We start from the raw sequence: 10,343 nt of genomic DNA on the forward strand, positions 1-10,343 counted from the left end.
CCCCAGTGAGCTCAAAAGGGATTTCTTCCTTAGAGAGAGAAAATAAAGAAATAGAAGGCTAGACAATCTTCATTTCTCTATAAAATAAATAAAGTTCACCTGCCACAAATGATTAGTAAAGATAATGAATACAAAATTGGAGAAGGTTCAAAATAGTTGAAGAGTCAAGAAGTAATAGAAGTGTTACATGTTGTAGAGAAAGGATATACTGACTGAGGCCTACAAAACTAACAGCTTTAATGGAGCCTTTGTTGTTGTTTAGTCACTGAGTCATGTCCGATTCTTTGTGACCCAATGGATTGTGGCCCACCAGGCTCCTCTGTCCATGGGATTCTCCAGGCAAGAATACTGGATTCGGTTGCCATTCCCTTCTCCATTTGTGGGGCCTACCATCACCCTCTCCCAGAAAAAAGTCCTTTCGAATTAGCCTTTCTTCCTTTGATTTCTAGGCTATCCCCTAAATTAGTTGAACCTGGCCTTAAGTCATAAATGCAACCAAATAAAACATAGTTTAACACAGTAGAGACTGAAGTTAGGCTCAAAGCCTATATTTGAAGTGTGGTACAATACAGCAACATAATCAGAAATGGTCACTGATCTCTCATTATATGTGTGGCCCATGACAGTCTGCTGCTGTTGCTAAGTCACTTCAGTCGTGTCCGACTCTGTGTGACCCCATAGAAAGCAGCCCACCAGGCTCCACCGTCCCTGGGATTCTCCAGGCAAGAACACTGGAGTGGGTTGCCATCTCCTTCTCCAATGCATGAAAGTGAAAAGTGAAAGTGAAGTCACTTAGTCCTATCTGACTCTTAGCGACCCCATGGACTGCAGCCTACCAGGCTCCTCCGTCCATGGGATTTTCCAGTCAAGAGTACTGGAGTGGGGTGCCATTGCCTTCTCCTCATGACAGTCTAGCCACTCTTATTAAGAGGCACAGTATACCCACTTAGTTTCATGAAAAAGAAGGCCCTTTGGTCTTCTCTCCCTATGCAAATTGGCATATATACTTTTAATGTTTGCCGATGTATATACTAAATGCTGCTAGCTGAACTAGTTCTTGCCTCCAGTAGATCATGTGGATCCTTTTAGACCTAATGGCTGCCAAGCAAATTATTACTTCCATTACTGAACCCTACCTGGAATGCTGAAATTATCAACATTTACTTTCTGCCCAGATAAAAGAGGCCAGAAAGGCAACATTAAAGTTTGCTTTTATATAAAACTGATAAAGTTTACATTGTCTGTCTGAAGGCCCACTTAGTTAAAGGTGTTTGGCTTTGTTCTACTTGGAAAACTTAGAAATCAATATTTAACTGATCTAAAACAAGAAAACAATAGGAAAAAATAAACAGAATTTAATTAGCTTAGATGTGCAAAAATCCCCGAACTTCTCAGTTCTCAGTTTTCTTATCTATAAAAAGGAATTAATTTGAGGTCCTTTTTAGTGCCAACACATATGTACACACACGGCAAAATTTTCATTTCTTTAGAAAATACAGCTTACAAGGAAAGTCAACCCAGATGAAAATTATAATTAGTCCATTTAAGAAAATTCCCTACATGACTATTCATTTCTATAGAATTTAAAAAAACACTCAGGTAAGAATCCAAAAAACAGAATCCAGTTTCTTCTCTATAAAGAACATCTTAGAAAAATTATAGTTTTTAGAATCTCCCAGCCTATAGAAGGTAGATCTTCACATATGTATTAATTTACAAGGTGTGTATTGGTTTTTATGAAAGTGAACATATACAGACCAGGACAATACTACCAGAGAATATAGTGATTTTAACATATTACATATATACATAATATATATTCGCATAAAACATAATGTTATAGATACTACTACTTTAGCTTGCCTGTACATGTTTTGTTAAGTGAATAAAACTTTGAAACTACATGATATATATCATAAATAAGAATTCTACAAACAAATATGAGTTATAGTGAAATACATTAATATCCTGACATCCTGTCCAAGCACCTTGAACATTCTGTTTGCCATTCCTGGAAGTTTCTTTTGCTTCTTTAATTTACTCCCATCATTCCTTTAAAATTTAGCTAAAGTATTAGTTCACCAAGCATATTTTCCCTGACCTCCCAGACCAGGTCAGGTCCCCTGTTACATTCTCTCACTACACCATGTAATTCTTTTATACTTATAATATATGCTACTGGAGTTGCTTATGTAGTAAGTCTATAAGATCTTTAAAATAAGACTTCATCTCTTATTTTCTATTTTATCTCTTAGAATGAAGCACAGAGATTTACAGAAGGAATGAATGAATAATTATAGAATAATTGTTAGAATAGTTTTCTGGCTCAAATATTCCAATAAAATAGAATACTGTTACAGACTCACTGTTCTTTTAATGGTACCACCATGTGGTTATTTCTCCATTTTTTTTTTTCTTATATTAAAAATACAATTATCTTTTCTGCTAAAGTAAATTCAAATAATGCAGAAAGTTTCCCCTATATGAAACATTACTATTTAACAAACCACTAAGATAATTTACTTTCTTTTGCCTAGCACTGTCCATCTTAGATACGATTTACTTTTGCTTAATACATTATTCTTTTCATGTGCGGTAGTTAAAAAAAAAAAGCTAGCAAGGAATAAAAGTCAACAAATGACTTTAAAAATCTGTTTAAGTACTTTTGAAAACTTTAAAAACATTTTCACATTACAATAAAAAAGTGAAATATTATTTAAATGAAAGTGAAATAATCCAAATTGGGAGAAATAATCCAAATAAACACTGAATCAAGAATAGTACTTCTTATTTAAAATTAATCTATTTCTATCAGTATTTATTTTCTTTTCTTCATAAATCAGCAGAGAATAATTGAAAATGTTTTGGTAGCTTTCAAAGTATCATATACAAATATTTTTTGAAATGACATCCATTATTTTTGTCTACCTACCTAGCCAGCTCTCTATCTCACTACCTCATTCACTTCTTGAGTAAACTCCTTACCTTCCACAAATCTATGGTCCTCATGTGGCAGCCAATGTAGTATCCTCCTTTCCACTTTTTCCCCTAGCTATGGGGTGTGCTTACTATCAGACAGGCAAAACTCTTATCACACTCTCCTCAACACAGTGATTACTTCAAGCAACAGGCAAACAACCTCAGCCAGGCCTGAGTTCCCAAAATGTTTTGGGAAATAGAAATGGGAGCAGAGGGTTTCTTTTCCTTTGGTTAAAGTAACTTAATCCCAGAATTGTCATCAGCCCAAGAGAATGAAGCCAAAAAAGGAGTGATGGAAAGTGACCAATTCTAGATATTTTATTCTCTGAATTCAGAAAATCCTGAAACTAGTTCTAGTCCTTGCTTTTCCATGGTTTAGTCATCTAATAAATTCCTCCACACCCTCCTTATTTTGTTTAAGCTAGCCTGAGTAAAGATTTGTCAATTATAATCAAGAAGTCCTAATATTTCCCATATCCATTTAGGTATCACAAAAAATAAACGTTATTAAGTTATACACACACACACTTTTATAACTGCTATGCTCTTAAAAGTCTACATAACATCATTCTCTAAACTCTTCTTCCTACCTACAATTTTTTTTTTCACCTTTACTAGGGTAAAACTGAGGAGAAGGCAATGGTACCCCACTCCAGTACTCCTGCCTGGAAAACCCCATGGACGGAGGAGCCTGGTAGGCTGCAGTCCATGGGGTCGCTAAGAGTCGGACACAACTGAGTGACTTCAGTTTCACTTTTCACTTTCATGCATTGAAGAAGGAAATGGCTACCCACTCCAGTGTTCTTGCCTGGAGGATTCCAGGGATGGGGGAGCCTGGTGGGCTGCCGTCTATGGGGTCGCACAGAGTTGGACATGACTGAAGCAACTTAGCAGCAGCAGCAGCAGCAGCAGCAGCAGGGTAAAACTGACAAATAGAAATTGTATATATTTAAAGCATACAACAGTAATCATAATTAAGCCAGTTAATATATCCATCACTTCATATAGCTCGCTCCTATGACTTTAAATACATATAAACTTTTAAAGAAGCATAATATACATGCTCTCTTTAAAATGTATATGTATATATCGTATATATAAATCAAAAAACCATAAAGTTCGTATATATGAAATCTACACATCTTCGAGATTTAAAAATGCTAAGTGTACAGAAACGCTTCAACCCTGTCTCTCACTGCCAATGCCCCAGAATTAACAACTTCAGTATTTTTAATAGTTACTGACAATAAGCTTTGCTAGTATTTCTTGATTTACCAATTTTAACTATTATCTCTTAACTTCTTGCTATGATAAAAAAGAATTTAACTCCTCACACAACCAATTTCATCCTCCCAACAGTTACTCATTATTATTCCTCTATTATTTATCTCTGTAACTTTACCTACACTTTTATTTATGGTTTCCTATACTACTGAAACTCCATTTTGTAAAATACAAAATAAAGGAAGGCTATTAGTGCCCTTGTCCTTCATTTTCAACTCACAATTTCCACTAAATAGTCTTACACTGAAAGGCTAATAATTTTCCTCTGTTCTGTAACTATAACTATTTGTGCTTTTATAAGCTTAAAGTCAATAAGCATCATGTATTTGTACATGTGCACTAAGTCACTTCAGTCATATCTGACTCTTTGCGATCCTAAGGACCATTACCCGCCAGGCTCCTCTGTCCATGGCATTCTCCAGGCAAGAACACTGGAGTGGGTTACCATGCCATTCTCCAGGGGGTCTTCCCAACTCAGGGACTGAACCCATGCCCGTTACGTCTCCTGCATTGGCAGGTGGGTTCCTTCCCACTAGGGCCACCTGGGAAGTACCCTAAGCATCATGTATATGAAGAATATATAAATAATATTTATATAAATAACATTCAGTGCATATTTAAGTAAGTGAGTTATCACTCTATCCTTTTCCTTATTCAGATTATTTTTAATTTTCCTGGAGTATCTAATTGCTTTTTTATTTCCTTTACCTTGTCTACTTATATAATTACCTTGCTGCTGCTAAGTCGCTTCAGTCGTGTCCGACTCTGTGCAACCCCATAGACGGCAGCCCACCAGGATTCCCCGTCCCTGGGATTCTCCAGGCAAGAACACTGGAGTGGGTTGCCATTTCCTTCTTCAATGCATGAAAGTGAAAAGTGAAAGTGAAGTCGCCCAGTCCTGTCTGACTCTTATCGACCCCATGAACTGCAGCCTACCAGGCTCCTCCGTCCGTGGGATTTTCCAGGCAAGAGTACTGGAGTGGGGTGCCATTGCCTTCTCCATATAATTACCTTAAATGGTTCCAAAATCTCAAAGTTAGTTTCAAATCTCCTACTGAATACTTTGCTCTTGAAGTGACATATCTGTAAGACCTCCTATTCAGCAGTGACCCTGGAACTTCTCTCCTCTTTTAAGTAAAAAATACTGTTTTCTAGATCCACTGTCATATGATCTTCTTATATTATAACCCATTTTTCTGGAGCACATTCTCTAATAACTTAAGAAATAAAATGTGGACAAATCAATCTCCCAAGTCCTTACGTGCCTGGAAATACTGTTTCTACTCTCATACTTCACTGACAGTTTGTATGAGTATAAAATTCTACACTGAAAGTAAGTCCGCATTAAAATGGTAGAGACACTGATTTATTATTTTCTACCACCCACTGTTGGCTGTATGAAAATTGATACCAATCTGATATTCGTTTCTTTTTAGGTGACCTAGTTTTTTCTCTCTAGAAGGTATTCAAATCTGTTTTTTCATTCTTGGTATTTCCAAGTTGCAAAATGATGTATTTATCTGAGTATTTTTTTCTAGTCAATGTGCTAAGCACTTCTTGGGCTCTTTCAATCTGGAAGTTTAAACTTGTTTCTGGGAAATTCTTTTATTGTATCTCTGAAAATTTCCTCCAACATATATTCTGTAAATTCTTTTTCTGGAACTCCAATTAGTTAAATAATGAACCTCCTACATGAGGTCACTGCATCAGTTTTTTTCTGATACATTCCTTCATTTTGGTTTTGTTTTACATTCTGGATTATTCAACTTTCCAACTCCCTAGAGAATTCTAAATTTTAACCATCATATTTTCTTAATTTCCACAAACTTATTTTTGGTATCTCAGTATTCCTTTCACACAGCATGATATGTTGCTGTTTTAATGTCCTACAAATCTCAACTCTCTCTGAAAAGGCAAATTACAGATTTTATATTTCCCTTCTAATTTTTTTGTTTTCAACATTAACAGTATTTCTCCCAGAATTTTTTTAGTTTGTTTTCAATTGTGTTTTTTCCATGATGAAGTCATCCCCCAAATGTCTGACAATTTTTGAATATCCATTAATATCTAAGGATTAATTGGGAACCTTATGAGCATGTTTAGAGTTTGGTGATTGATAAGTTTTTTCTTTGGGGTAATTAAGTGATGAGGGAGCTGTCTCAAAGAAAAACCTTTAATTGCCAGAATACAAAGGTCACTGCTCCAAAATCATTTAATTTCTTTAGAGAAAAAAAGAAAATATCAACGCTGTTTCCCTACCTGACAGGCCCTAAGGTCTGGTGAGTAACCTGAATGGAAAAACTGCAATTAATTCCTTTATCTGTATTCTCCCAAAGTATCTCATTCCCTACTCTCTATTTCACGCCTTGCATATTCAAAGTCTATACCTCCCTAGGATTCCAAGGGGGAGATATAACAGATAGTCTTCCTCCCATCTTATAAGGCTAGGATAATTTTGTTTTATAAGCTAACCACAGTTTCAAAAAATGTTTTACAAATAATAAAGTATACATGTACATAAAAGTAAATATACAAAACAACAAGAGTTGCACAAAGTAATACTTTTCCTATGAGACACACTCTGATATTTTCTGTTGTATTTTGCAATGCTGATAAATGAATTCACAACCCACTCACTAATGTGATATGAGTCTAATTTAAGGAGCCAAAAATAATTTAAAAAATTAAGTGATGACTTGCTCTGCCATCTTTCAAAGACCACTCCTCTATTTTCTTTCCCAAAGAAAACTGCTGAAATCTTTTCATTCACTGATGACTCTTCTCTATTTTCTGTTCACTGTATTTCCCTCTTCTACTTCTTTACTACTTTAGTAGAATCTAGGAGGGCAAAAAGGATAAATACAAGTGCTCAGTTTGTGATCTTTAACTCAAAGTCCTTTACAAGTGTTTTTAAAAACCAAAGTTTCCTAACCTCTTTCTGACCTAAGTTCCCTTTGCTAACTATGACGGCCTCAACTGCTACTGGGACTTACAATTAAAGTTTGCCATGAGACTCTGGAGAATTAAAAAGGAAAGGAAAGCGCTAATAGTAAACCTAAAAATCCTTATAACTATTCCATTTAAGTCTAAAGCTAAAAGTAAAATTATGGCTAAATGTCCAAAATTAAATCTAAACCCTTACATGAAGAAATGGAATTTTCTTTTTGAGGGAAGACTTTAAGAAAGGTTCTGTCTGCAAAAAAAAAAAAAAAAAAATCAAAAACCAATTCTCAGATCAAAAAAATACTTTGACGAGAAGTAAAGAGTACTTACAAAGCAAGGCTACTCAAAACATATTGTACGTGCTCACATTCATCTGGGAATGATGCACTGGCTGATGTAAAACAACAAAGTGCCGTCTGAAGAACCTGAAGCTGTGGCAAAGGGACCTGCCATCTTCCAGCATAATCTTCAACCACCTGATAAGGAAGCAATCCAAAAAGTACATTATTAGAGAAAATGTTAAATTTGGATAAAACTTACCATATAAAACATTAGTTCAGCATGAACACAAATGATTTAGGAGGGAAAAAAGTTATTTATTGTTTGTTGTTGTTTAGTTGCTAAGTTATGTCCACTCTTTTGTGACCCTATAGACTGTAACCCACTAGGCTCCTATGTCCATGGGATTTCCCAAGCAAGAATACTGGAGTGTGTTGCCACTTCCCTCTCCAGAGGATCTTCCAACCCACATCTCCTACATTGGCAGGTGGATTCTTTACCACTGAGTCACCAGTGAAGCTTGTCTTTATTGTTTAGTTTCATTGTATACATCTGAAAATAAAATGAACTATTATCTGAAAATGTGGGAAAAAATTATAATATATAAAAGACCATATGGTTCAACTGCCAAATCTTTACCAAATGTTGTAATAAATGCTTTCACATCCTATGTCTAGCTTTTTTCCAAAGTACAAATTATCAAATATTAAAATAGCTAGACAGAAGATAGTAATAAATAAAATTAGAAATAAGCATCCATTATTATAATTTATATAGGACTGAACTAAACATTCTGGCAACAAATGAGTATTAAAGATATAGTGGTATGATACTCTTTCATAAACTGTACCATATTATGGGGAAAAGATTACAAAATAAAATCAGTCCTGGCTCTGTCACTTAACTAGTTTATGAATTTGGATATGTCATCTACCTTCTTTATGCATTAGTTTCCTCATCATAACATGAAGATAACAATGCTTATCTTGCAGATTTACTCTAAGGCTAAACTGGGAACAATTTATGAGACAACAATTTAGAATTATCAATTGCTATAAAATGTTAATCATGATCTCTCACATGCAAGACTACTGTATGCAAACTATTATATTCTAGAAATTCATCTTATAAAACCAGTTGGCAAACTATGGCATGTAGGCCAAAGTCAGCCTACCACCATCTTTGTATGACCTACAATCTAAGAATGGGCATTACATTTTCAAATGGTTGAAAAAATATTTGTGAGGCATGAAAATTACATGAAATTCAAATTTCAATATCCATAAACTCTTACTGTAGCATAACCAGGTTTATGCATTTACATATTATATAATCTATGGCTGCTTTCCTGCTATAACAGGTTGAGTCTTTATGATGAAATCATATGGCTAACAAAGTCTAAAATATTTAATATCTTCCCCTTTACAGAAAAAGCTTGCCAACTCCTGATTTAAAGCTGGTAAAACTAGAGAAGAGTAGAACAGTCATGAACATTTAGAGCTCAAGGACTTTTCATACTCATCACTTCCTGTTAGAGGTAATTTTCCATGGGTCCTTGTATTTCTAGTTTTAAAAGAGACCCAGACTGCCTTCATCCTTTCAAAGAAGTTTATAGGAAACAGCCTTGAAATACAGAGATGATGTCTGTCTTCAAAGCAATGGCTCTCTCTGGAGCAAAGGTCAGGCAGATATGCTTGCCCACTATTATAAAATATTGCTGTTGTTTGTTGTTGTTTAGTTACTAAGTTGTGTCCCACTATTCTGGGACTCTGTGGACTGTAGCCCACTAGGCTCCTCTATCCATGGGATTTAAGATTAGGAGTCCCTTGACTCATTGGAAAAGACTCTGATGCTGGAAAGGATTGGGGGCAGGAGGAGAAGGGGACGACAGAGGATGAGATGGCTGGATGGCATCACTGACTCGATGGACGTGAGTCTGAGTGAACTCCGGGAGTTGGTGATGGACAGGGAGGCCTGGCATGCTGCGATTCATGGGGTCGCAAAGAGTTGGACACGACTGAGCGACTGAACTGAAACTGAACTGAAGCTTGGATTCCTAAGCTGTGATATAAACGTACTATGAGTTCAGGATTCACTTGGACCATTCACATTACCTCTGTGATACTTGAGAAGCAAAGGGAACCACCATGAACTTGAAGCTCATGTTGTTTGTTGTGCTATAAAAGTAACAGAGTCTGCTATCTCTAACCCAGGAGTTTCACTTCTTTGGCCGGCATTTGTGAAACTATGACAATCTACCTTAGATAAAATCCCTGACTTTTCACAGTTCTTTGACAATTCCAAATTTTCATACCAGGTGCTAGTATGTCTCTAATATTTCTAGGAACATGTGTGGATAAAGGAGAAAGCTAGAGAGCATCAGCTGTATGAACTTGTATTCCCCTTCTATGATCTAGTACTTCTTAACCTGGGAATTAAAAACTACTACTAACTATGATGATCCCAAGTAGGACAGATTTTTCCAAACCACCATAGGCAAAACAAAGGAGGAACATGTAAATGGTGGTTTCCTGGATTTAAATTTTCTCTTCACTAAAGTGTTTGACCAACTTTATTGCCTTTTTTTTTTTTTTTGGCCCACATAACACCTCTCTGGTGCCACATTAAAAATAGGTACCTAACAAACACATTTTTCTATCTTTAGTTTGCTCTAATACATTTCTACTTAGAACCTTATTCACTTCCTATTTATGGGCTGGGTTTATGTCCTTAGAAGAGAACCTTTCTACTTTTTCAGGTTCTATAATCATTGTAGCTTCCCTTATTCACCAAGATTCAGCTATTAATACCCCATCTGATCCATCTGAATCCAAAATAATAAAACTACTTGTGTGCAG

At 35.7% G+C, this 10,343-nt stretch overlaps 1 protein-coding gene across 2 annotated transcripts in view; it reads right to left on the reverse strand.

Annotated features, from left to right (window-relative positions):
- The window catches only part of ZNF654 (zinc finger protein 654), a 59,287-nt gene extending 51,482 nt beyond the window's left edge, over positions 1-7,805 (reverse strand). Inside the window, exon 1 of one of the 2 annotated variants that reach the window (XM_010847916.1) lies at positions 7,537-7,805. The gene's annotated coding sequence lies outside the window, so the exon portion shown is untranslated. The remainder of the gene's footprint in view (positions 1-7,536) is intronic. The other variant, XM_010847917.1, reaches the window with a different exon arrangement.
- Positions 7,806-10,343: the final 2,538 nt, after the last annotated feature.

Source organism: Bison bison, unplaced genomic scaffold, assembly GCF_000754665.1.
Source record: "Bison bison bison isolate TAMUID 2011002044 unplaced genomic scaffold, Bison_UMD1.0 scf7180017864258, whole genome shotgun sequence".
Classification (NCBI taxonomy): Eukaryota; Metazoa; Chordata; class Mammalia; order Artiodactyla; family Bovidae; genus Bison; species Bison bison.